The sequence below is a fragment of the Mesoplodon densirostris genome, chromosome 7, assembly GCF_025265405.1.
Source record: "Mesoplodon densirostris isolate mMesDen1 chromosome 7, mMesDen1 primary haplotype, whole genome shotgun sequence".
NCBI classification, from domain to species: domain Eukaryota; kingdom Metazoa; phylum Chordata; class Mammalia; order Artiodactyla; family Ziphiidae; genus Mesoplodon; species Mesoplodon densirostris.
Window position 1 is genome coordinate 50429392 of NC_082667.1, and position 24985 is coordinate 50454376.

General features: G+C 42.9%; 1 protein-coding gene across 2 annotated transcripts in view; it reads left to right on the plus strand.

Moving 5' to 3' along the window:
• Positions 1–401: 401 nt before the first annotated feature.
• RAB30 (RAB30, member RAS oncogene family) overlaps positions 402–24985 on the plus strand; it is an 81735-nt gene continuing 57151 nt past the window's right edge. For both annotated transcript variants that reach the window (XR_009533033.1, XM_060104857.1), the window contains exon 1: positions 402–552. The gene's annotated coding sequence lies outside the window, so the exon portion shown is untranslated. The remainder of the gene's footprint in view (positions 553–24985) is intronic.

Consider the following 24985-nt stretch of genomic DNA (forward strand, 5'->3'; position numbering starts at 1 on the left):
CCCGGTGCCCAGGTTTGGAACCCAGGCTCTCCGACTGGCTTGTGCTCCTCCTCACCGTCCCCTCTGCACCACCACTCGGCTCCCGCGTTCCCTAAAACCTCAGACGGCTCCGCAGAAACGTCCTAGCACTCCTAACATGGCGGCCGAGTCCCCTTCTCTCCCTTTGCCCGCTCTGGGCGGGTCCGACCTTGGCGCATTTTGGGCATTGTAGTTCCGGCAATAGCCTCTGTGTCCCCTCCAGGCCTTGAGGAGACTACAATTCCCAGAATGCATCGCACCTGAGCATGGCTATTGGGGCCTTTTGGACAGAGGGATGATGTCATTGCAAAAACCCCACTGCATTCATTGTGCTAAGATCTATCCACCCCCCTGCTGCTGCTAGGCTTGCGATTGCCGCTCGCTCCAGCTGAGCTAAGAGTAGCAGCAGCACCAGGGCAGGGACTGACTCCAGCCCTTGGACTTAGGACATCGCAACACCTTCCCTTGCGTGCGTGACTCATTCGCACATCCTTTCTGTTTATGCCTGGGGTGGGGAGAAAAATCCCAAACCAGGTGAGTTGAAGTGATTTATTCAAATGGTTCTTACCAAGTTATTCCTCCCGCTTAGTTCTCAAGGCTTTCTTTTGGGAAGATGGGGGCGGGAGGACTGGGGAGGTGCTCGCAAACGCCGCTAAGCGAAAAGCTCTGTGCAATTTGGGTCACTGCAAAGAACAACTCCAGCAACCTTCCCCCGCCGGAGGACCTATGCCTGCCAGTTCCCTAGTCGCAACTCCCCTCAACCTTTTTGGAGGCTGGGAGAGGGGGCTGGGCTGGGGAGGACGTTGGGAAGTGCTCTTGGAAAATCAGAGGAAGGCAGAGGTTGGGGGACTGCAGTCCTGTCACACACGGCCCTAGTGCTGAGATTTGAGTGGGAAGGGGTGATGCGTGGGGAGAAATGGAGACAGTGATTTAATGTGGTCGCACTACTTTGGAACATTTCATGTCACTTGGGCGAGCACACACTATTCATTTTTAAGATGAGCGTGCTTCTGAGTAGGTTAAGTTTTGTGGGGCTTTATTTTATGTATGTGTGTGTGTCTACGTCGTTTGTCTCGCCTTTTCTGCTGATTTGAGGTGACAGTGTCCTTTAATGGTGCACTCCGTGCCTGTCAGAAACATTTCACGTGTCTGGTGAAGGTTCTCTTGGGCTTCTAGATGCAGCATTTTTGTTAAGTGTTTTTCTTCTCCCAACTGCAGGATTTCAGGATTGTTTGGAAGTGGAGCCGACAGATTTGTGCTTGTGTGAGTGTTTTAAATTACATTGCAATAGGCTCCTTGCCACTGACAATGGTACCATAATGAGCTGCCGTTTCCTGAGGCACAGTCACCAGTAACGGTTTGGAGAAGAGATCATTAGGGACACTCTGGTTCATTTTAAAGCATTAGGGAAAGGAAAAGTTAGAAGCGCCATTAACCTTCATTTGCCATTACTGAAAGGTACGCATGGAAGAGTGATCCTGGAGGTTGAAACCGAGGAGGATAGTAGAGGTTTTTTTTTGCTTTTTGGTTTTGGTTTTTAAACAAACTGACACGTTTAACAAGACAGAGAGCATTTGACCCGTATGATATTGGCTCTCTTCTTGTAAGGGTTAGTAGGATGATTAGTACAATAAATATGTTATTTTGAAATAAACAGCTGGCTGACTCCAGAACAGATGGGGCCAGTCTTAGCTGAGAGATCTACAACCTTGGAAATGAATGGACCTGGGGTCAACCACACCCCCTCTTGGAATGTCAAAAGGAGAAATGCCAGAGTGTTTTATGCTTAACTTCAAAACGCTAAACCTTTCATAGCCAAGGCAGGCATTGGGGGAAAGTCATTACTGGTTGTCTTCTGTTGCTGAACCAATTTTGTTCATTTTTAATTCAGACCCTTAGGTCTCCAAAGTTGCAGCTGGGCGATGCTTCGTTAAATGCTGCTTGTTACTGAATGCAAAGGACAGTCCATTGTATGGGCTTTGTGGTAGAGTGATTTATTGGGATGCAATGAGCAGCTTTGGGATTTGGGAAAAGATGGACTGCCTGGCTTTGCTTCTCTCTCTGTTTTTCTGTTGCTTACTGTCTGCTTTGCTGAGCATCCCTCCCGCTGTACCTTCCTTTCCCCACCCCTCTGTGTCTCTTGAAGTTCTTCCAGTTTCTTTCCCTGCCTCTCCATTTGCCATTCTCATTTTTCCTCTGTGTTTCAAAATCTCCCTCTTATCACCAGTAGATGACATCTCTTTCTCTAAGTCACTTTCACTTTTCTCTGAATACCCTCTCATCCCTTCTCTTCTTCACCCAGAAGCTCCAGGGTGAATGAGAATGTGCTAATAGTTATTCTACAGAGTCCTCATTGAAGAGGCTTTGCCTTTTCTTTTTCTTGCAGTTGGTGCTTGGCAGGATGAACAGCAATGAACCTGACCCCTTGCCCTGGTTTGTGGCTTCTGTGACAGACATAGTTTGGCCTGAGCAGCACGTGGACAGTGAACTGTTGCGGTTGAGCCCATGCCACTTTTCCTTTCCTTGGTACCTGTATTAAGAGCTGCCAATGCATTAGCGAGGTTTTTAAATGCTCTACGCAAAATGTTCTCATAATTCCCAAAGAATAAGTAGACTTCGAATGGCTTCTGCCTCATTTAATACTTTTTTTTTTTCCTTTCCCTGCTTTAGTATGTGGTGGGAAGGCTGTCTTTTCCCCTCCCTTCCCTGTTGATTGCTGAGGAGCAGGTCCAGGTGGCCAAACTAGCCATTTGGGTTTTTTTTTTTTTTTTTCTTAAGGTGCTTGGAGCAGCAACAGCTTTTCCTCCTGTTATTTCTTCTCCTTTGTGGATGAAAGAAGTTTGTTATTTTATAAACTTCCTATTAAGGAAAAGGATTTGGTAGTGGTTATGTTTGTGTAAGACAGTGCTTCTCTAGGCATGAAAAGTCTAACTGCTGCCCATCTGGAGGCAACTAGTGTGACAGGCAGATTCAGAAGCTGTCATCTTGAACCTCTCACTCACCATCTTTTCATCCCTCTTCTAAGCTGTGCCCTCTCCTACCCAGGCTTTTTAGTGTTTTAGGGAGGAGAAATGAGCAGAATGGAAGGTTAGTTTTGGCCCTATCACTGCTATCTCTGTGACCTTGAAAAGCTATGCATTTCTTTCTCCCTTATTTTATTTTAACATTTATTTATTTATTTTTGGCTGCATTGGGTCTTCATTGCTGCATGCAGGCTTTCTCTAGTTGCAGTGAGCAGGGGCTCCTCTTTGTGGCGGTGCACGTGTCCTCATTGCAGTGGCTTCTCTTGTTGTGGAGCACGGGCTCTAGGCACGCAGGCTTCAGTAGTTGTGGCACGCAGGCTCTAGAGTGCAGGCTCAATAGTTGTGGCGCATGGGCTTAGTTGCTCTGCGGTATGTGGGATCTTCCCGGACTAGGGCTTGAACCTGTGTCCCCTGCATTGGCAGGCGGATTCTCAACCACTGCTCCACCAGGGAAGTCCCCTCCCTTAGTTTAAATCCTTTGCAGAGGGATAAGAATCCTTTCCCCTTGGTTTACTTGGCCTGATGTTATGGCCTCAGCCTGTCCTTCTGTCAGCAGATATGGTGAGCAGCTACTATATTCTAAGGACCGGGTACCTCAGTGAAAAGAGACGCTTCCACTGCCATCATGGAGCTTATGTTCTAAATAGGGGAGATAATCATTGGAGAAGTAATTGCAGGTGTGATGAATGCTCCTGCCAAAGGGGGATGTACTACAAGGTGGGATAAAAGTGCCTAATGTGGTGTGCTTCCCTTGTTTGGGAGAATCAGGGAAGGCTTCCTGTAGGAAGTGACATTTCAAGAGACTTGAAGAGTGAGTGTAAGTAATTTAGGACTGCAATGGGAGGTGCTGAGAATGGGAACAAAGGGCAACTGCATGTTCAAAATACAAAGGAAAGCGATAAATATGAGGATTTAAAAGGTTAGTATATGGAGGCAGAGCAAGGGAGAGAGACCGGAATGAAGACAAATGAGGCTGGAGAGGTGGACAGAGTCTAGAGAGTGGGCAGTTTTCTGAGCCACAGGTGAATTTGGTCTTTATCTTAAGTGAACGGCTTTAATTAGCTAGATGAATTACATATGCAGGTAGAATGATGTTAAAACCATCACGGTGGCTGTTAAGTGGGAAAGAGACTGGAGAGAATTAGCCAAAGTGAACGTGAGATGAGGTAGCACGTCATTTTTGTAGTCTACGTGTGGCATGGTGGTGGCTTGGATCTAGGGTGGTGGCAGGGGCTAGGAGAGAAGGGAAGAGATTGGAGAGACACTAAGTTTGAAGATTATAAGTGATAAGACTGTAGACTGATTGGATGTGGGTATAGGGAAAAGAGGGAGTCGAGATGACTTGAGTTTTTCCTTGAGCCACTGGAGATGCTGCTTACAAGAGAAAGGTAACATTCGCTGGGGACCAGATTTTTGTTTGTTTTTTCAGGGAGGAGGAACTTTTGGTCATACTGAGTTTGAGCTTCCAGGAAGACATCTAAGATCTCTCACTCACCCTGTCTGTGTGTAGGATGCAGCATGGTGGAATGGAAGAGAGCTCTGGTGAGGCTTTCTAAGACTGAGTACTACTTATTTATTAGCTGTATGATTTTGGACACGTCATATTTTTTTGATGAGCTTTAGTTTCCTCATCATAAGATATATTTATTCCACTAATTTATACTGATCACCAGGTATACGTGCACTGTGCTAGGAATACAGCATTGAATAAGATAGTATTTGCTTTGGAAAAATTGCTCAGGTGAGGGAGCGGAACATAAACATATAATCACACACAGAGAGGTTTGTAGGCAGTGCTAGGAGAGCACAGCCCCAAGGAGGACGGACTTTCATGCTTCCTTGGCGGGGGAGGAGCAGTGTTCACAAAGTTGATGGTGACCTTTGACCTGAGACATGGAGGCAAGAAAAAACTCACCAGTCTGGGTTCTCAGGCACCTAATAGAGTGCCTTGCACAAACTGGGGACTCTGTGAATGTTTGTAGGTTGAATAAACTAATCTAAGTCATAAGGGCCTGTTCAAAAGCAGGAAATATCAACATATCGGAAGATGGCAACGAGTAATGCAAATATAAAAGGTAAAATGGGGGCTTCCCTGGTGGCACAGTGGCTGAGAGTCCGCCTGCCGATGCAAGGGACACGGGTTCGTGCCCCGGTCCGGGAAGATCCCACATGCCGCGGAGCGGCTAGGCCCGTGAGCCATGGCCGCTGAGTCTGCGCTTCCGGAGCCTGTGCTCCGCAACGGGAGAGGCCCAACAGTGAGAGGCCCGCATACCGCAAAAATAAATAAATAAATAAATTAAAAAAATGTAAAATGGTTTTAACAAATGCATTAAAATGAGGACACCCAAGCTTCTGAAATGTTTTTTGGATGACTTAAAGGGAAATTTCAGAAATATTTCAGATCTGGTTTCTTTTTGGGCTGAACTTCATTTATTCCAGTTAGTTTCTCAAAAATAATTTTGATTGTATAGAATTCCCTAGATCAATGGGTTTCAGACTTTTGAATTTTATAGATAAGTAAAAATACAAAAAATAAGATAAAATTGGGTAAGTTGTTGCCAAGGGTTATTTTTCTGTAGTAAAGATATTTTAAAAATATGTCCTCCTTCGCTTTATCTCATGAAATAAAGGACATTTTATATCAAAAGTTGTAGAAAGAACTTAATTTTAAAATTAAAAATATATTTAGCTTTGTGAAAAATTCTCTATTTTTTTCATTTTGTTGCAGAATAGTAAAAAAACAAGACAAACAAATACCAGAATGTTAAAATAATTTATGGAACCATTGCCCTATTTTCTTGGCTATGGTGGAAAGGTGGCCCATCTCCAAATATTTCCAAGTGTGGAAGAATTTTGTATGGACCACAGATAATTTATTTTCAGTTTATTCTTCACAGGAATTCAACCCTTGAAAGCTAGGTAGGACTCCTCAAGATTAGTTTAAGGTAGGGCTTTTTTTTTGCTGTACACGGGCCTCTCACTGTTGTGGCCTCTCCCGTTGTGGAGCACAGGCTCCGGACATGCAGGCTCAGCAGCCATGGCTCATGGGCCCAGCCGCTCCGCGGCATGTGGGATCTTCCCGCACCGGGGCCCGAACCCGCATCCCCTGCATCGACAGGCGGACTCTCAACCACTGCGCCACCAGGGAAGCCCTAAGGTAGGGCTTCTTAACTTGTCGCTGGAAGATCCTCAGGGAGACCATGAACCCCAGAGATCATTTGTTTGTGTGTGTGTGTGTGTGTGTGTGTGAGTTCACATGTGCATGTGTGCATTTTCCTATCACTACATGTGTGTCCTTGGGCAAGTGACTTAACCTCTTTGAACCTCTTTCTTTGCATGATTGTCATGAGGTTTAAATGAGATAATACATTTTGAAATGTCTGGCACTGTGCCTGGAATAGCTGGTGCTCATTGAAGCTGTTTTTGACATTCTTTATTACTTTACATATTTTATTTATTGGCTGATGCTTTCTTCGTACCCACAGTGACACAATGAAGAAAAAGATAACTCAGTGTAACTAGACAACTTGATGCAATGGGAAGTACAGAACATCGCCAAGGTAGAATTTTTGCCAGAAATGTTTAACCTAAATCTAATCATGAGGAAATAGGCAAGTCCAGATTGTGGGACATACTGCAAAACAGCTGGCCTGCGATCTTCGAAAATGTCAATGTCATGAAAGAGAAACAAAACAAAAGAAAACAAAATGAATGGGGGACTAATCTAGATTAAAAGAAACTAAAGTGCTGTGACAACCAAATGCCACATGCAACCCTTGATTGGATCCTGGACTTAAAAAAAAAAAGCTATAAAGGACATTGTGGGGACAGTTGGGGAAATTTGAATGGGAGCTGCATAGGAGATGACAGTGTAACAATATTAGTTTTCTTGGATGTGATAATGATTCTGTCTGCTTAGCCTGCCGCATTGTGGATATTGGTGTCCAGGTCAGTTGCCCATTCCTGAATGTCATGTTTAGGAATGTCACAGCAAAGCTAGAAGACATCAAGGCCTGCTTCAGAAGATAGTGATTTTCTTGATAACTGCACATATTTAATTAGCCTATGGGCTGGAATACCATTTGTTGGCAGATATTGTAGGTGACCTTTTCTGTCCTTTCTAACCATGATTCTGTCATTCCCTAAGAGTGCAAACTTCTACAGCCAGCACTCTTTATTTCTAGAGGTAGTAATGCAGGTAGAGCGCTAGCGGTTTCCAAAGTGAAGAGCAAAGATAAGCGGGGCTATAACTCAGGAGTAGAGCATTTGACTGCAAAGAGGAAAGGCCATGAAAGAGCACATAAATATATATCTTAAATTAGTTTTTTGATTCTAGACATAACATAAGATTAAGCAAAATTCATTACAGAAATATACAACGAACTACTGTACAAAGGGAAAATTCCCTTAATTCCACCCCCCATAGTCAACTGTTGTGATTTTGATGTGTATGGCGGTCATTTTGTCCCACACATATGCTAATGATATTATTATAATACGTATTCTGCTTGCTCTTTTACTTAATATATTTCAGGCATTTGCCCGGTGTATTTGCATGTTCCTCTAACTTGCCCTTTTCAGTGGCTGTTGGACACTGCTGCAGTGAGCATTTGAGCATGCATCCTTTTGTAATGAACTTGTGGGAATATTTCTGTAGGATTCATTTCTGGGGTAGAAATGCTGGGTCAAAGGGCACGGACAGTTTCCCTTTAATTGCCCCCTGATTTAAATTCTTATTGCAGGGACTTCCTTGGTGGTCCAGTGGGTAGGACTCCGAGATCCCAATGCAGGGGGCCCAGGTTCGATCCCTAGTCGGGGAACTAGATCCCGCATGCCTTAACGAAGACTGGTGCAGCCAAAATAAATAAAATAAGTATTAAAAAAATTCTTATCGCAGTCTTTGACACTGCCATTTGTCAAGTCCATTAGCCACTTGGGCTACCCTCTCTTAACTAAGGGAAGGAATTTGTGATGGATGGACAGAAAGTGGGGAAAAATGGAATTAAGAGTTTCTGCTGGTTTTTGTGATGGCTGTAGTAAAGGTTGATATGTAAATAGCATGGAAACCTCTGGAAGAGAGAAATAAAATATATTTCCCAGTCTGCAACACAGCAGGATGTTTAAAAAGTGATCTGAAATAGTAAAGCAGCCAAGAGTTTTCCCCCAGAAAATTCTGCAGAAAAATTTTATTTTTGAGTTAAGGTTAACTTCACTAAAATGTGGACACCATCAACCTTGAAGTGAAAATAACCTCTTCTGCTCACTTCCTCTCCATCTCCGTCACATAACCACACAAGAAAGGGGAATTTAAGCTCCACTGTTTTAATATCTGAAGCACGTGGTAAAAAGGCCTGATTTTTCATCTTTCTGAATATCCACAGAAGCAATCCCAAGGCAGATTTTTGGCATTTTTTTTTGTAGAAAAGGTCTGAGTTTAGGAGTGGCCATCAGTGACTCACTGTCCCAACAGAGACCCTGGGATCGCTGAGCTGTGAATTATTTCCATTCTTTTAGCCAGTTATTTTCGTTCTTCTGTGGCTGGGTTGAGCAAACACAAATTTGAGTTGTGTGCTAGGTGGGTAATTTGTCTTTTCAAGCCTCAGTTTATTCATCTCCAAAATGGGGATTATTGTGAGACTCAGATGAGATAATGTGTGTAATAGGGCTTTGGCAAATTTATGTGCACATAAATATGTGCTTTTGTTAAGGTGTTGCTGTCTCTGGCTGGGCCAGCTCATATTAATCTTTCCTCTAATTCCAGTGGCATCTGTTACCCAAAAGACTTTCTTTAGGCATTCTGTCTCATAATGTCTTATTATTATGTCTTCATCCAATATTTGTGAGCATAAGCTAAATGCAGTTCTTCTGCTGGGTGTTCTGATAGGGAAACAAAGGTGGAACCATCCAGGAGCTTTCCTTCTCTGCTTTTATTCTAGGAGACTAATATCATTTTTTTTTAGACTAATATCTTTTAATGAGAGTCTTCAATAATACATACTTTACAAAGGTGTATTATGTATGCTGTCTTATTCTGTCAACCTGGGTGGTAGATTTTAGCTCCACTTTTCCATGTAAATGAGGAAACAAATTCTTAGTGACGTTAGGTAACTGGTTCTGTTTTGTTTTTTAAAGTTACCTAACTTAAAAAAAATTTGCAGCTGTAGGCCCCAGGTAGATTTTCTGGAACCGAAACCTTACTTCATCTCCAGCTGCTTCCTGTTTTTGCCTTGCCATCTGATCAAAAGTGTAAGCATTCTGAAGGCAGGACTGGCTGGCTGGTGGTGTTTACTTTGATTTGGTTTATTTTACCCATGGGCACAGGGGAGGAGCTTTTTGTAGTTGTATTGAGTTATTTGAAGCCATGATGGGAACAATCATAGCACCTACTAGGTGTCAGGTGGTTTACATGTTTGGTTTGATTTTTTTTCCCCAACTTATTTTGAAAATTTTCAAACATATAGAAAAATTGCAAAAGTATTACAGTGAACACTCTTACACCCTTCATCTAGATTTGTTTGCTTTACCATTCTGCGCATGTGCGCACACACACACGCACACATACTCACACACACGTGCGCACATACTCACACACACACTTTTTTTTTTTCTAACCCATTGGAAAGTGAGTTGCAGACACCACAACACTTCACCTCTAAGCATAGGAGCATGTATGTCTAAAGAACAAGGACATTCTCCCCTGTAACCACAATATCATTATATTGAAACAGTAATATTTTTCAGATTTCCCCAGTTGTTCCAATGTCGTTTATAACCTTTTGGGGGGAGGGGCACCCAGGATCTAATAAGGATTACTTACACAATGTAGTCGTGTCTCTTTAGTTTCTTTTAATGTAGCAAAGTTTCCCTGCCTTTTTTGTCTTTCATAATATTGACATTTTGATCTAAGCTGCTTTGTAGACTGTAGGTTGGATTTGTCTGATTGTTTTCTCATTCTTAGACTCAGATTAAACATTCGTGGTAAGAATTCCCTGGAGGCGATGCTGCATCCCTCCCCTTGCATCACATTAGGTGACACATTCTGTCAGTTTGTCATGTCACTGGCAACATGAGGTTTGTATTTTGGATGAGGTGACATTGCCTGATACCTGCACTGTAAAGGAACACTTTTCTCTTTGTAATTAATAAAATTGTCTGTGGGGTGATACTTTGAGATTGTGTGGATATCCTGTTCCTCAAAAATTTTCATTCAGTGGTTTAAACATCTTTTGATAATCCTGGCCTAGGTTAATTAACATCTATTAAAGGATGATTTTCTAATTCGTTCTTCCGTTCTGTATTTGCTTCCTGACATTTTTCTTTTTTCTTTTATTTTTTCACACACACACACACACACACACACACACACACTGTATTTTATCTTTACAAGAGATAAATAAACTGACACCACGCATTGTAAATGGATGACCAAAACAAAAGCAACAATGATTGCAATTGCCAAACACGAAACACACTCATACTATGTCATAATATTGACATTCAGTCCAGTAATCCTCCACTGTAACAGCTCCTATACTTTGCAGTGAAAATTGGTTTGTATATTTTTTGCCTCTGAGTCCTTGTGGAATTTTTTTTTTATTCAAACAGAAAGTCACAAAAATTATAATCATCCTCATGAGTTCACTCAGTCCCATGTAATTAATTTTTTTCATCTTGATCTTTTGTTAGAACTTTTATGAATTCATCAGTTTTCCATTAGAGTTCTGAAAATGCTTATTCATTCAGTTCAGCAGTATATAGTCAGTTACCAGAAACCTGTACTTGTCAGAGTCTGACATTTTTCTTTTTTTTAATAAAATAAATAAATTTTATTTATTTTATTAAAAAAATTTAGGCAGTAAATTTTTTCTGTATTTGTTTCCTGGCATTTTTCTGATAGATTAGCTTTCAGCTCCCCTCCTCTTTTTTTTTTTTTTTTTTTTTTTTTTTTTTTTTTTTGCGGTACGCGGGCCTCTCACTGTTGTGGCCTCTCCCATTGCGGAGCACAGGCTCCAGATGCGCAGGCTCAGCGGCCATGGCTCACGGGCCTAGCCACTGCGCGGCATGTGGGATCTTCCCGGACTGGGGCACAAACCCATGTCCCCTGCATCGGCAGGCGGACTCTCAACCACTGCGCCACCAGGGAAGCCCCCCTTCTCTTTTATTTTTGTATTTTTATTTTATTTTTTAGTATCACTTGGATTCCTGGATTCTTTTCCCCCCAATGTGTTATAATCCATTACCAACCTTCTGCCTCCCCTCCCCCAATATTTATGCTTTTTGATACAAAAATTGTCCCAAGTTTGGCCAGTGGGAGCCAGTCTTATCTTATTGAGCCCTAAAAGAAAACTGATAAAGTAGGTGGAATTTTGCCCACTTTATGAAGTGAGGAAATTAAGGCTTGGAAAATACAAGTAACTTTCCTAGAGGCATGTAGCTAGTAGCTAGTTAGCAGAGGAGGTTAGATGCAGGCCCGGTTCCAACTAACTCTGAATTGGTTCCTGCTATTGGTGCTGTCTCCTGACAGTCCAGGAGCAGAATGTTACCTGATAAAACCAAGTTAAAAAGAAGGCACACCCTGGTGGTGCAGTGGTTGAGAATCTGCCTGCTAATGCAGGGCACACGGGTTCGAGCCCTGGTCCGGGAAGATCACCTGGAAGAATCCCACATGCCACAGAGCAACTAGGCCCGTGAGCCACAACTACTGAGTCTGCGCGTCTGGAGCCTGTGCTCCGCAACAAGAGAGGCCGTGATAGTGAGAGGCCCGCTCACTGCGATGAAGAGTGGCCCCTGCTTGCCACAACTAGAGAAAGCCCTCGCACAGAAACAAAGACCCAACACAACCAAAAATAAATAAATAAATAAATTTTTTAAAAAAAGAAAGCACAAACATTGTATCATTGTTGCTAATAGCAAATGATTGGAAACAACCTTAAGTGTGCATCAGTGGGAAACTGGTTAATTAAATGGGTATGTTCACAAAAGGGAAAGCTATTAAACTACAAACAAAAATGAGGGTTTCTCTAAGTATTGATATGCGAAGATCTCCAAGCATATTTTAAGTGAAAGAAGGATGATCCAAAAAGAAGAAGAAAAGAAGAACGCTGGTGTAGAAGAGTGCATACTTTGTGAAAGAAGTGGGGATAAGAAAATACATTTGAGGGCTTCCCTGGTGGCTCACTGGTTGAGAGTCTGCCTGCTGATGCAGGGGACACGGGTTTGTGCCCCAGTCTGGGAAGATCCCACATGCCGCGGAGCGGCTAGGCCCGTGAGCCATGGCCGCTGAGCCTGCGTGTCTGGAGCCTGTGCTCCGCAACGGGAGGGGCCACAACAGTGAGAGGCCCGCATACCAAAAAAAAAAAAAAACATTTGAATTTGGAAGGATATAAGATAACAGAATGGTTACAGGTACAGGGCAGTAGGAGTGAATGGGGTGTGTGTGTACATAGTGAGCTTTCTTAAGATTTACTATTTTATATAACACTGCCTTTAAAATTTTTTAAAAAAATTATTTATTTTATTTATTTTTGGCTGCATTGGGTCTTTGTTGCTGCACGCGGGCTTTCTCTAGTTGTGGTGAGCTGGGGCTACTCTTCATTGCGATGTGTGGGCTTCTCATTGCAGAGGCTTTTCTTGTTGCAGAGCATGGGCTCTAAGCACACGGGATTTAGTGGTTGTGGCTCGCAGGCTCTAGAACGCAGGCTCAGTAGTTGTGGTGCACGGGCTTAGTTGCTTCGCTGCATGTGGGATCATCCCAGACCGGGGCTGGAACCCCTGTCCCCTGCATTGACAGGCGGATTCTTAACCACTGCGCCACCAGGGAAGCCCTATAATGCTGACTTTTAAAATAGCTTTATTGAGATGTAATTCACACATCACACAATTCACCCATTTAAACTGTACATACAATTCAGTAGTTTTTTAGTATATTCACAGAGTTGTGCAGTCATCACCAAAATCAATACTTAGAGCATAGTGTTGTCGTGAAGATTAAACAGGGCCCTGTGTTTCAAGTCTCACCCTGGTGCCCTTCACCTAATGGACCTCGACGTCATTTGGGTATCCTGGGTGGGTAAGGCAGCAGTAGCCCTTAGCTGTTGTTTGGGAGCCAAATTAAAATTGACACGTAGCATATGGGGAAAGTATTGTTCTGAATTCAAAATTGGAAGGTATGGTCTGACAAAGAATTTTTACCCTTATTTATAAATTAATTGCAAGGTCTTACAAAATATATGTATATCATCACATTTAGTCATCCATTTAACAGATCATCTCAGCGTAGAGTTAAATTTACATGAAGTCATGATTGTCCTAGGAAAGTTAGGAGTTATGGTCCCTTGGGGTCACATTTGGGCCAATATTAGCATTCGGGCAACTCTGTCTTACCTTCTCTTTTTCTTCCCTTCCCTCTCCTCCACCACACAACTGAGTTTCTGATTTTGTCTCAGAGAGCCATTTAAATTAGCCATGGCAAATGTTAATTGTTTTGGCAGACAAAAAGAAACTCGACTAAGCTTTTCCTTCTAAGATTTAAGAACTCTACTTTCTAAGAGCTAACTTTGGAAGGAATGTTTCTGGTCTGGAAAATTTGGATAGCAACCTCAAAAGGAATTCATGTCCAAGAAGATCTGGGAGTGGCGTGGGGACACTCAATTTCCTTTGAGACAGATCGAAATAAATACTTCTGTCTGAAATAGTAATAAAGATCTATTTATTTCTTTCATCGTTTTGTTAAAATGTTCAAAACATGAATGATCAAATTCAAAATAGATTTAGCCCAGGCACCAAAAAAAACCCTCAAGTCATCCTGATTAAAAAAACGTTTATGAGGGACTTCCCTGGTGGCACAGTGGTTAAGAATCCGCCTGCCAATGCAGGGGACACGGGTTCGAGCCCTGGTCTGGGAAGACCCCACATGCTACAGAGCAACTAAGCCCGCGAGCCACAACTACTGAGCCTGCATGCCACAGCTACTGAAGCCCACGTACCTAGAGCTCGTGCTCCTCAACAAGAGAAGCCACTGCAATGAGAAGCCCACGCACCGCAATGAAGAGTAGCCCCCGCTCTCCGCAACTAAAGAAAACCCACGCGCAGCAACGAAGACCCAACACAGCCAAAAATAAATAAATACATAAATTTATTTTTTAAAAAAGAAAATTACAAACAAACAAACAAACACAAAAAACGTTTATGAGATCTTAGGCTGCTTTGCTGAGTGAGATGATTCTTAGTACAACATTTAAGTCTGTCCCTTTGATGTGACAAAGTTTCCAGCTCCCAGAACCTCAACTGTGTAGCTCAAGATTCCATGTTTAGTGATACCAATCTGGATTCATTGTAACTGCTGTATAGTGTCTTTCTGTTTTGACTATGACCTGTCATAAATTGTTTGGTTTCAGAATTCTGTACGTTCTTTGCTTTTAAAGTCATCTTGGCCAGGAAGCTAAATGGCATGTTTGTATGTGTAATAAGTTACTTTTATTATATAACTTTATAATAATAATATTGGCAAACATTTTTTGAGTTTATGGTGTGCCAAGTGCTGTGCTAACTGATTTACATAAGTTATAGTATTTAATTGTGGCAAAAACCACATAAAGAAACTGAAGCTCTGAGAGCTTAAGCAACATGTCTAAGATCACATGACTAAGAAGAAGCAGATCCAAGACCAGAAATCAAGACTGTCTTACTGCAAAGACTGTGCTTTTCTGCTGTGTAATACTGCCATTTTGCAAATTTGTGTGTGGAAGATCATTACTTTTTTCATCTTTGGAGCAGATTACTGTCTTATTTATTTGATAGGTATTTATTGAGTGCTCATCATGTGTCAGATATCTTGAGAACTATAGAGACCCACCTTTTGTCATTGAAAAATTCACACTTAAGTAGAGGAGATAAAACAGATATACCTCTATACACCCATGTTCATAGTAGCATTATTCACAATAGCCAAAAAGTGGAAGCAACCCAAGTGTCCATCAACAGATATATGGATAAGCAAATGTAGAATGTACATGCAATGGAATATTGAATAATCATTCAATGTATTCAGCCTTGAATGTAGTTCAAAGCTGAATAGCCTTGAAAAGGAAGGAAATTATGACACATGCTACAACATGGATGAACCTTGAGGACATTACGCTATGTGATATAAACCAGACACAAGTGGACAAATATTGTATGATTCTACTTATATGAAGTACCTAGAGTAATTAAACTCCTAGAGACAGAAAGTAGAATGGTGTTTGCCAGGGTATGGGAGGAGGAAGCAATAGGGGAGTCGTTGTTTAATGGGTATAGAGTTTTGGTTTTGCAAAATGAAAAAGTTCTGGAGATAGGCTGCACAACAATGTGAATATACTTAACAGTACTGAACTGTACACTTAAAAATGGTTAAGGTGGTAAATTTTACATTATATGTATTTTGCCACAATTTAAAAAACCAAACAGATACACCCCTCTACTCTAGGGTGGAAAGTAATTAGTGAGACAGGAAGGACTGAAGACATCATAGGAACGAGAGAGGGCTTTCTAGACAGGGCATATATAGCTGGGTAATGGAAGATGGGTAACAATTGTGTGGCAATGAGGAAGGTAGCAAGGGCAACCCAGGTGAAAGGAACAGTGAGCAACATTACAGAGGCTACTTGGCTTTAAAATCCAATTCCAGCAAGAAACAAACTCCAAGTACATGGCTCTATAATTATGGGTGTCCCAGCCACCTTCCACGTGGGCAGAGATTTAAGTATAAAGTCTAAGCCAGGATCATGAAGTCGTGGTATGCTAGACAGGGACTCATTCATGATTCATTCAGTAAACATTTGTTTAGCACATAGTGCTGATGCTATGCAAGGCACTTTATGTATGTTGGCAGATTTAATACCCCCAACAACCCTGGAGTTGTTAATAGCCCCAATTAGCAGATGCAGCCACTGTGACTCAGAGAGATGTAGCAATTTATCCAAAATCACATGACTGATAGGTAGCAGAAGACGTCTCCGGGGAGCCCATGCTGTGTCTACCAAGCTACACTGCCTCCCCTTGGGGGTGAGTGTGAAGTGATGTCTGCCTTTGAACTCACAGTCAAAATGGCATGTGACTGCCACCACTTGTCATCTTCTTACTGCCTTTGAGGCTACCTTGGCTGAGTCATCTTACAGCTCTGAGCCTCAGCTTCCTTATCTGTGAAATGAAGCCCTTGTATTCGACTAGATTATTTCTAAGGTTTCTTGCAGATCTAAAAACACTTTTTGTTTATTCATCCATCTATCCATCCATCGATCCAATGTTAATTCAGTATCTGTTACGCACCAGGTGCTGTGTCGGTAGTTTCTGGTAATTGAGATTTGGTAGAACACTGTTCTTGCCTGAAAGGAGATTGTAGACTAGTGAAGGAGGCATAAAATAGATGACTATTGTGTAGTACAGTCAAAGCACTGGTAGTGGTATATACAGAAGACCTAGAGGAGGGGCATGGCCCTGTCTTGGATAGGTGGATGTCAAGAGGAAATGGTCCCAAAGACCAGGAAGGTAATGAAGAAGAAGACCACAAGATCCTCATCCTTCCTGTTGTCCCTGTGTTCACAGGCACACTACATACTGATCAAATTCAGTAAAGCTTTGGTGAGCTCAAAACTCTTTTATTTTAAGCCTTGTGGAAAGTTTAGTCGAATTTGCCAGTTGTTAAGTGCAGCTGTGTGCTAAATATCCATAAGGTTTGGATTCTCTTTCAGACTGGAGAAAGGTTATAAGGTTGCAGTTGTTTGTTTGTTTGTCTAAGGGAATTTAGTAAGCATGAAGTAGACTAATAAGAGGCCCAAGGGCCTGGAGTTATTTGAGATGTTCACAGCTAAAGTCGCAGATGCTTATATTTCAAAGAGGCAAAGTGAAATGGCCAAGATATTGGATAATATACATGATCCTGTCAAGACTACTAAGGACTGGTGAATTACTAAGAATTAGAATGACCAAGTATTAGAATTCTAACACTAAGGAATTGAAGTGAGGATTGAGGGGGAAAAGAACTAATATTTATTGAGCAGCTTTTATATATCAGACACTGTGCTATGCCCTTTACATTAATAATTTTGTTTTATCCTCCCCACAGTCCTGTAAGGTCAGTGTTGTATCCTTTACAGATATTGAAGCTGAGGCTCAAAGAGGTTGTGACTTGCTTAAAGTCCCAGCTACCAAGAGACTGAGCAGTGGCTCAAGCCCAAGTTGTTCAAATCAAGGCCTTTGCTCCTTCCACTATCCCATGTCTCTTCAGGATCCTGGATTTTTCTATTTCTGGGAGAACTGTACCAGGGTACAGGACCTCCCTCTCATCCTTGGAGCCTGGGAAATAGTGATATTCAGGAGAGGCCCACTCCTCAGTTTTCCCAACACCCCAAAGGGCAGCTCCCCCAATTTCCCATGTCTTCTTTCTGAGGTGGTGGATCACCAGCTGCCAGGGATGAATGGCTTTTACTAAAGCACTTTTTTTTTTTTCCTTTTTCGTCTTTCCCAGGTAATATGTATGTGTTTGATCTTGGCAATTTGTCTCTCAGAAGCGGCTCATGAAAATCGTCTGAGAGAATGCTTTTTGAGGCCAGCTAAGTTTATGCATTTGATCCCCTCTCCCTCCAAAGCAAAGAGTAACTTCAGTTCATTTGCTCCAGATTCTATCTTTGGGGTCCTGAGAGAGCTTGCTGCCTGATTCTCAGAGGCTTCCAACCATGAGTTTCTGCCAGGATTACATGAGGGGCTCAGCACTTCTAACCCCCTGCTTCAGGCTCCTTTCTCCTCTGTCAAGGCCTCCCTGTGGGTACAAGCTGCGGTGTCTTGTCAGGGAGTGTTTTCCCAGCTGGGTTTGCAGGCAGACCAAGCATTTATCCCAGGCCCTTTAATGCTCCGCCACACCCCACCCCCCCCGGAAAGTTCCCACATATGACTGCATGAAACATAGAAAACTACCCTCCAAATGGGTTGATGAATTATGGCAGTGGGGAAAAGTCTTCTCCAGCTTTCTCGGCCCTGGCATTCCATAGTCTGGGTGACAACGAAATGGACAGAGGATATGGGATCAGGAAATTGGAGCTCAAGTCTTGGCTCAAACCACAAATCCTGGGGCTGTGAGCACTTGACCTGTCTGAGCCTGTGTTTTTAGCTGTAAATGGAGAACTGACGACAATCCCAGCTTCCTACTGTCATTGTGAGAGTCAGATTACTCAATGTATAGTGTAGAAGTGCTCTGTAACGAGCCCCTAGAAAGTATTATAGATGTCGGTGCTTGTTATAAAAGAAACTTGGGCTCATTGAGAGACATTTCTGGAAACTGAGCAGGATGCATGCTCTGTCATTTCTGGCTCCCAGTTCAGGCAAAACTTTTCATTGCTCACGTAGGCATTCATGGCGTTACTCTTCTGTTTATTTTTGTAATCTTTTAATTATAGTCTTATAAATGCTCCCTTAAGCTTTGGTGGTTCCTGAATATTTATTTTTGAAAATTCTGGTCAGGCTTGTATACTCATACCCAGGGCTCTGTGCCCCAGAGTAATTATCTGACTTTCTGGACTTACATGTGGATCCATTTCCCAATAAATCCTGGGACAGCAGGGCTGACTATGTATGGTAAGTGACGTTTATCTTGCTAGGATTCTAGATGGGTGAGAACTCATGAGGGTATACCCTAAGGCAGGGTTATTACAACTTCATACATGTTTCTGTTAATAAAATGAGAATGGAGAGAGTATCTTACTGTAAGTGGCTTATGAGTTCAGAGCTAGAAGCCCTTAGAAACTGAAAAGAATCGTTTGTGATTTGTCATCAGTTTTTTTTTTTTTTTTTTTTTTTTTTTTTTGCTGTACGCGGGCCTCTCACTGCTGCGGCCTCCCCCGCTGCGGAGCACAGGCTCCGGACACACAGGCCCCGCGGCCATGGCTCGCGGGCCCAGCCGCTCCGCGGCACGCGGGATCCTCCGGGACCGGGGCACGAACCCGCGTCCCCTGCATCGGCAGGCGGACTCCCAACCACTGCGCCACCAGGGAGGCCCTGTCATCAGTTTGTTGGAATTATTACTCTGTTCTGAGAAATATTCTAGGTGTTCCCTTGACACTTAGGGATTGTTGCTTACTCTTATCTTCTTGCCACTTCAAATGACGGCAGTTCATTTTTCTTGGCTGTGTTCTTCAGAATTCTTTGAGTTGTAAATGAAAGACACCCAACTCAAACTAGCTTGGGCAAAGAGGGAATTTATGGGAAGAATCCTGGCATGTTTCATGTAACCATAGGAACGTTGGGTGCAGCTGGAACCAGGAAATATTACAGTAGGCAATTGCCTTAACAATCCCCCCAAATTTCAGTGCTTAACACAAATGAAGTTTATTTCTCATTCATACAACAGTTCAACATAGTTTTTTTCTGGTTAGGCTACCTTCTATGTTTAGGGACCCAGGTTCCTGCCATCTTGTGGCTCCCATCTCTTTTAGGTATCTCAGAGTTCTCTCCTTTTAACCTGAAGATGGAGAAGAAGATTGAAGGATCTCACATGTGAGGTTTTCATGGGCCAGGTCTGGAAGTGGCTTATATTAGTTCTGTCCTCATTCCATCAGTTATTACTCAGTACATGACCCCACCTAATGGTAAAGGAGGCTGAGAAATATGGCCTAAGAAGAAAAAGAAATGGGTTTGGTGAGCATGTAGCTAGTTTGAGCCACACAGGCACTCAAATGATATCAAGACTCTGTCTCTTGCCTTTGCTTCTCTCCTACATAGCAGGGAGCATGGCCAGGGATTGCTCCTGAACGCTAAATCTCACTGTTGCTAACATCAGAGACAAACTGACCTACACTCTCATTGGCTTCAAGTAAAAAAAACTCAGGGCTTCCCTGGTGGCGCAGTGGTTGAGAGTCCGCTTGCCGATGCAGGGGACACAGGTTCGTGCCCCGGTCCGGGAAGATCCCACATGCTGCGCAGCGGCTAGGCCCATGAGCCATGGCCGCTGAGCCTGCACATCCGGAGCCTGTGCTCCGCAGCGGGAGAGGCCACAACAGTGAGAGGCCCGCGTACCGCAAAAAAAAACCAAAAACAAAAACTCAGAGTAATAATGATTGGCTCGCTTTGGATCATGTGACCACCCCTGGACCAATCAGTGGTAGGTGGAAGGACAGGGTTATTTAGCATAGACTGGCCATTGGGCTGCTTTTAGAGAAGGGGCAGTCATTCTGAAGGACATAGCCACTCCACTTTCCAGCCACTAAGAAGTCCCAAGCTCTCTTTTTGTTTCTACTCTTGTGGAAAATTCAGTGCAACTTTACACTCACCTTTCCAACCCTTCTTACTGCAGCCACATCAAATGATTGTATTTCACTGAATCTATGACTATTATTTTTGAACGTGTAAGACTATTCTATGTACCACTGAGAAAGAAACAGAAGGTTCCAAATAAACTATGACACAATGCCAAGATGCCATCCATTGTAAAATATATCCTAATTTCTAAGCTGTCAAAATGTAAGAAAACATGTTTTTAGAATTGACGAAAGATGATATTTATTACTCCACAACCAAGCTCTATACTTTCATGCCCTAGTACCACTGGTCTTTTATTTCTTTGGTACATCCATTCATTCAAAAATATGTATAGGCCAGGTAACAACGAACAAGACAGATTCAGTTTCTGCTCTCTTAGTACCTACTGCATCTCCTGCTTTTCATCCTGGTGTTATGAAGTACCTGCTGGGTGCTAGACAGTCTATTGGACACTGAGGACTCAAGAAAGAATATGGGGGACTTCTCTGGTGGTCCAGTGGTTAAGAATCCACCTTCCAGTGCAGGGGACACGGGTTCAATCCCTGGTTGGGGAACTAAGAGCCCACATGCTCTAAGCCCGCACACTCTAGATCCCATGCGCCACAATTAGAGAGAAGCCTGTGCACCGCAACGAAAGGTACCTCGTGCACCGCAACGAAAGGTACCCCTTGCCGCAGCTAAGACCTGATGCAGCCAAATAAATAAATAAATATTAAAAAACAAATAATATGATGGGGTCCTTGTCCTCAAGGGACTTACAGCCTGGAGTAGTGGAAGCAGTGGGGTGTGGGGAGATGATCATACAAACAAGCAAGTAAATAAAGGGTCACAGTTCCTATTATTAACATACTTACAGGGTCCAGTGGGCCCACAAAGTAGAGGAAATGGTCATTTCTGCTTTGAGGAGTGAGAATGGTTGTACCATGTTTACTAAGATGATTGTGCACTGTTAAAAGAATAAGCAGTAGTGTATTTTGAGTACTAATATGCAGTTTTCTCATATATACTTGATGATAATATCTGAGTAGTCCAATGTGTCTTCCAACACCTATTTGAATCACCTCAAGCTTCCTATGAAACTTTACATTCAAAAGGCACGTGTGGGTCTCTTTTCTTTGTTCAAATGATAATGAATAGTCTGTGAAACCTTTTATAGAGACAGAGTGAGTAGATATCAGATTTATCTTATGGTGGAGGCAGTCAGTCTGCGTTTCTGTACGTTAATTACCTAGACTCCTTCCAGGGATTTTTTTAAAACCACGTGATGATTTTTTTTTTTTGGCCCTAGTGGTTCTGAATCACATGCTCCAGCAGGGAGAAGAGGCAGGAACAGGTGCTCAAGGCTGTGCTGGGTCCTGCAGCAGGGGTTACAGTGATGGAATTTGGAGAAAATATGGGTGAGGCTATTTGGCCCTGGGATCATTGCGGGGGCGGAGGGTCTTAGAGCTCCGATAATATAATCCAAGTGTTGGATTCTTTTTTTTTTTTAATTAATTTATTTTATTTATTTATTTTGTCTGTGTTGGGTCTTCATTGCTGTGCACAGGCTTTCTCTAGTTGTGGTGAGCGGGGGCTACTCTTTGATGCGGTGCACGGGCTTCTCATTTTGGTGTCTTCTCCTGTTGCAGAGCACGGGCTCTAGGTGAGCGGTCTTCAGTAGTTGTGGCGCACGGGCTCAGTAGTTGTGGCTTGCGGGCTCTAGAGTGCAGGTTCAGTAGTTGTGGTACATGGGCTTAGTTGCTCTGCGGCATGTGGGATCTTCCTGGACCAGGGATCAAACCATGTTCCCTGCATTGGCAGGTGGATGCTTAACCACTGCGCTACCAGGGAAGTCCCCAAGTGTTGGCTTCTTATCTTTAAAGCAAAATGCCAACTGGGATTAAACCCTTTTTATTGGTTGAAAAACCCATGAAAACAAGACTGAGAAGGAATGGGATTTAAAAAAAATTTTTTTTTTTTGAAGCTCATGCAGAGGTCAGCAGAGGGTCAGTGTCTGTCTGTCTGTTCTGGTTATTGGAAAAAGCTTACCTAATGAGTCAGGAAGAGAATCCAAATAAACTATTCTTCTCCCCTCAGGTTTCTGAAAAGCCTGGAATTAAGGATTGAGATATACAGGTTGTTGTTGTTTTAACCTTCCGGGCCAGTATATTTGGAGCATGGTGCCTGGGGGTGGGGATGGGAGTGAGATGTATGAATCCACCTCGTCATTGGGTGTGGGCGCCTTCAGACTTCTCTGGTCATCTGGGAGAAGAGAGAGCTCCAAGTAGCTTCTTTAGCAGAGACTGTAGAGGGCAGAATCTCCAGATCAACTTGGTTTTCCTAAGGGACAGTCTGACAAGGGAGGTTGGGGTTGTGTGTGTTGCACGTGGACTGGAGATGCTCAACTGAGGGATTGTAGACAAGCACCCCCAGGTCCATTCAGGACTCCTTGGTAGCATCCAGAAAGAGGAAGAGTGAAGGTAAGGAAGAAAAAAAAAAAAGAAAAACCAGAAACCCCCTCTTTGAAACCAGCAAAAGATATATGCCCAGGAGTGATTTATGGGTGTACAGAGAAGGAACATTAAAAGAATAACTGCTAGCTGTTTATTTTGGAAAAGTATGTGTAGTGAGAGTGGAGGTAGGCCTTATTGTCTCTGTTACCTTGCTCCAACTTCCATTAGTGATAATAGGATCATATATTCTAGACTCTCCTTGGCTGGCTGCCCTGACATAAATGTTTGAATTCTTGTTTTGGTATTGTGTATTCTTTTTCTTTTTTAAAATGTATTAATTTATTATTTATTTATTTTTGGCTATGCCGGGTCTTAGTTGCAGCATGCGGAATCTTTGTTGCGGCATGCAGACTTCTTAGTTGTGGCATGCAAACTCTTAGTTGCGGCATGCGGGATCTAGTTCCCTGACCAGGGATCGAACCCCGGCCCCCTGCAGTGGGAGCATGGAGTCTTACCCACTTAACAAGAGAGGAAAAGAGAAGAGAGGAAAAAAACAGAATGTTGGGAGCTAAATTATCCTATATGCCTTATTTTGGATGGGATTTATTCTCTTGGGCCCATGGCTATTAAGATTATCTGTTTAGATGATCTGTGTTTCTGATAGCTACTTCTAGACAGTTTTACAATTTGCCCAAGGCGTCTGTTCAGGGGATGGCTAAGTGTATTTTTTATTTGGTGGAACAAGGTGAATCTTAATCCTGGTTATCTGAGCTCTGGGCCATTTTTGGTGCCGCTGTCATCCAAAGGGCCAGTAGAACTGCTGCATGGTCCCCGTGTTGTATCATTTGATACACATTGACCCAGTGTACCCTCGTGGTGGGGGATTTAGTTCTTAGGGTTACTGCTGTAGAATCCATTTATTCAATTAGACAAATAACAATTGAGCTCCTGCTGTGCGTACTGATTCAGACTTGGGAATGCTCTGTGTGCAGAGCCAGAATGGGATTGATTAAGCAGAATTAGAATGCTAACACTTCTGGGTTTAAAGGGACCTTAGAGCTCATCTAATCCAGGGTCAGCAAGCTTTAAAGGGCCAGAAAGTAAATATGTTTTGTTTAGAGAACCGCATTGGCTTAGGGGGGTCTCTGATGCTTAGATAATTGTATTTTTTTTTTTTATTATTTTATTTTTTTTTTTGCGGTATGCGGGCCTCTCACTGTTGTGGCCTCCCCCGTTGCGGAGCACAGGCTCCGGACGCGCAGGCTCCGGACGTGCAGGCTCAGCGGCCATGGCTCACGGGCCCAGCCGCTCCGCGGCATATGGGATCCTCCCAGACCGGGGCACGAACCCGTATCCCCTGCATCGGCAGGCGGACTCTCAACCACTTGCGCCACCAGGGAGGCCCTCTGATGCTTATTAGTCTTTATTTGCTTCATAACCCTTTCTTTTCCTTTTTTTTTTTTTTTGAGGTACGCGGGCCTCTCACTGTTGTGGCCTCTCCCGTTGTGGAGCACAGGCTCCAGACACGCAGGCTCAGTGGCCATGGCTCACGGGCCCAGCCGCTCCGCGGCATGTGGGATCTTCCCGGACCGGGGAACGAACCCGTGTACCCTGCATTGGCAGGCGGATTCTTAACCATTGTGCCACCAGTGAAGTCCCCTTTAAGTCTCTTTTAATCTATGATTCTCCCTTCCTCTTTTTTGTGTTTCATGACACTGATATTTTTAAGATCCCAGGCCTGTTTTCTTAAGAATATCTCACAATCTGAATTTGTCTAATTATTTCTCCATGATTATATTCAGGTTAGCCATTTTTGGCAAGAATTCTAAATAGCTGATGTTGTTTACTTCCCACTGCTTTCACAAGGGGAGGCACATAATGTTAGTTTACCCCATTATTGGTGATATTCAGTGTAATCACTTGGCTAAGGTAGGGTCTGCAAGATTTTGTAATCCTAAAGGTGCCATTTCCTATAGATAGATTTGTATTAAATCTGAACATTGGGTGCTAAAGTTTTTTCAATCACATAAACATGTATTTATTAGATACCTACTGTGTATCTAGTCTTGAATTTAGTGCTATGGCAAATCTAAAAGAATGGTAAGGAATGTTGACTGTCAGAAGGAATATATAGTTTGAGTTTGAGTTACTCTTTTAAAAACTGAACAGAATACAGGAGGTGATTCTAAGTTAATGACTGGTTTATGAAAACTTTATTGAAGT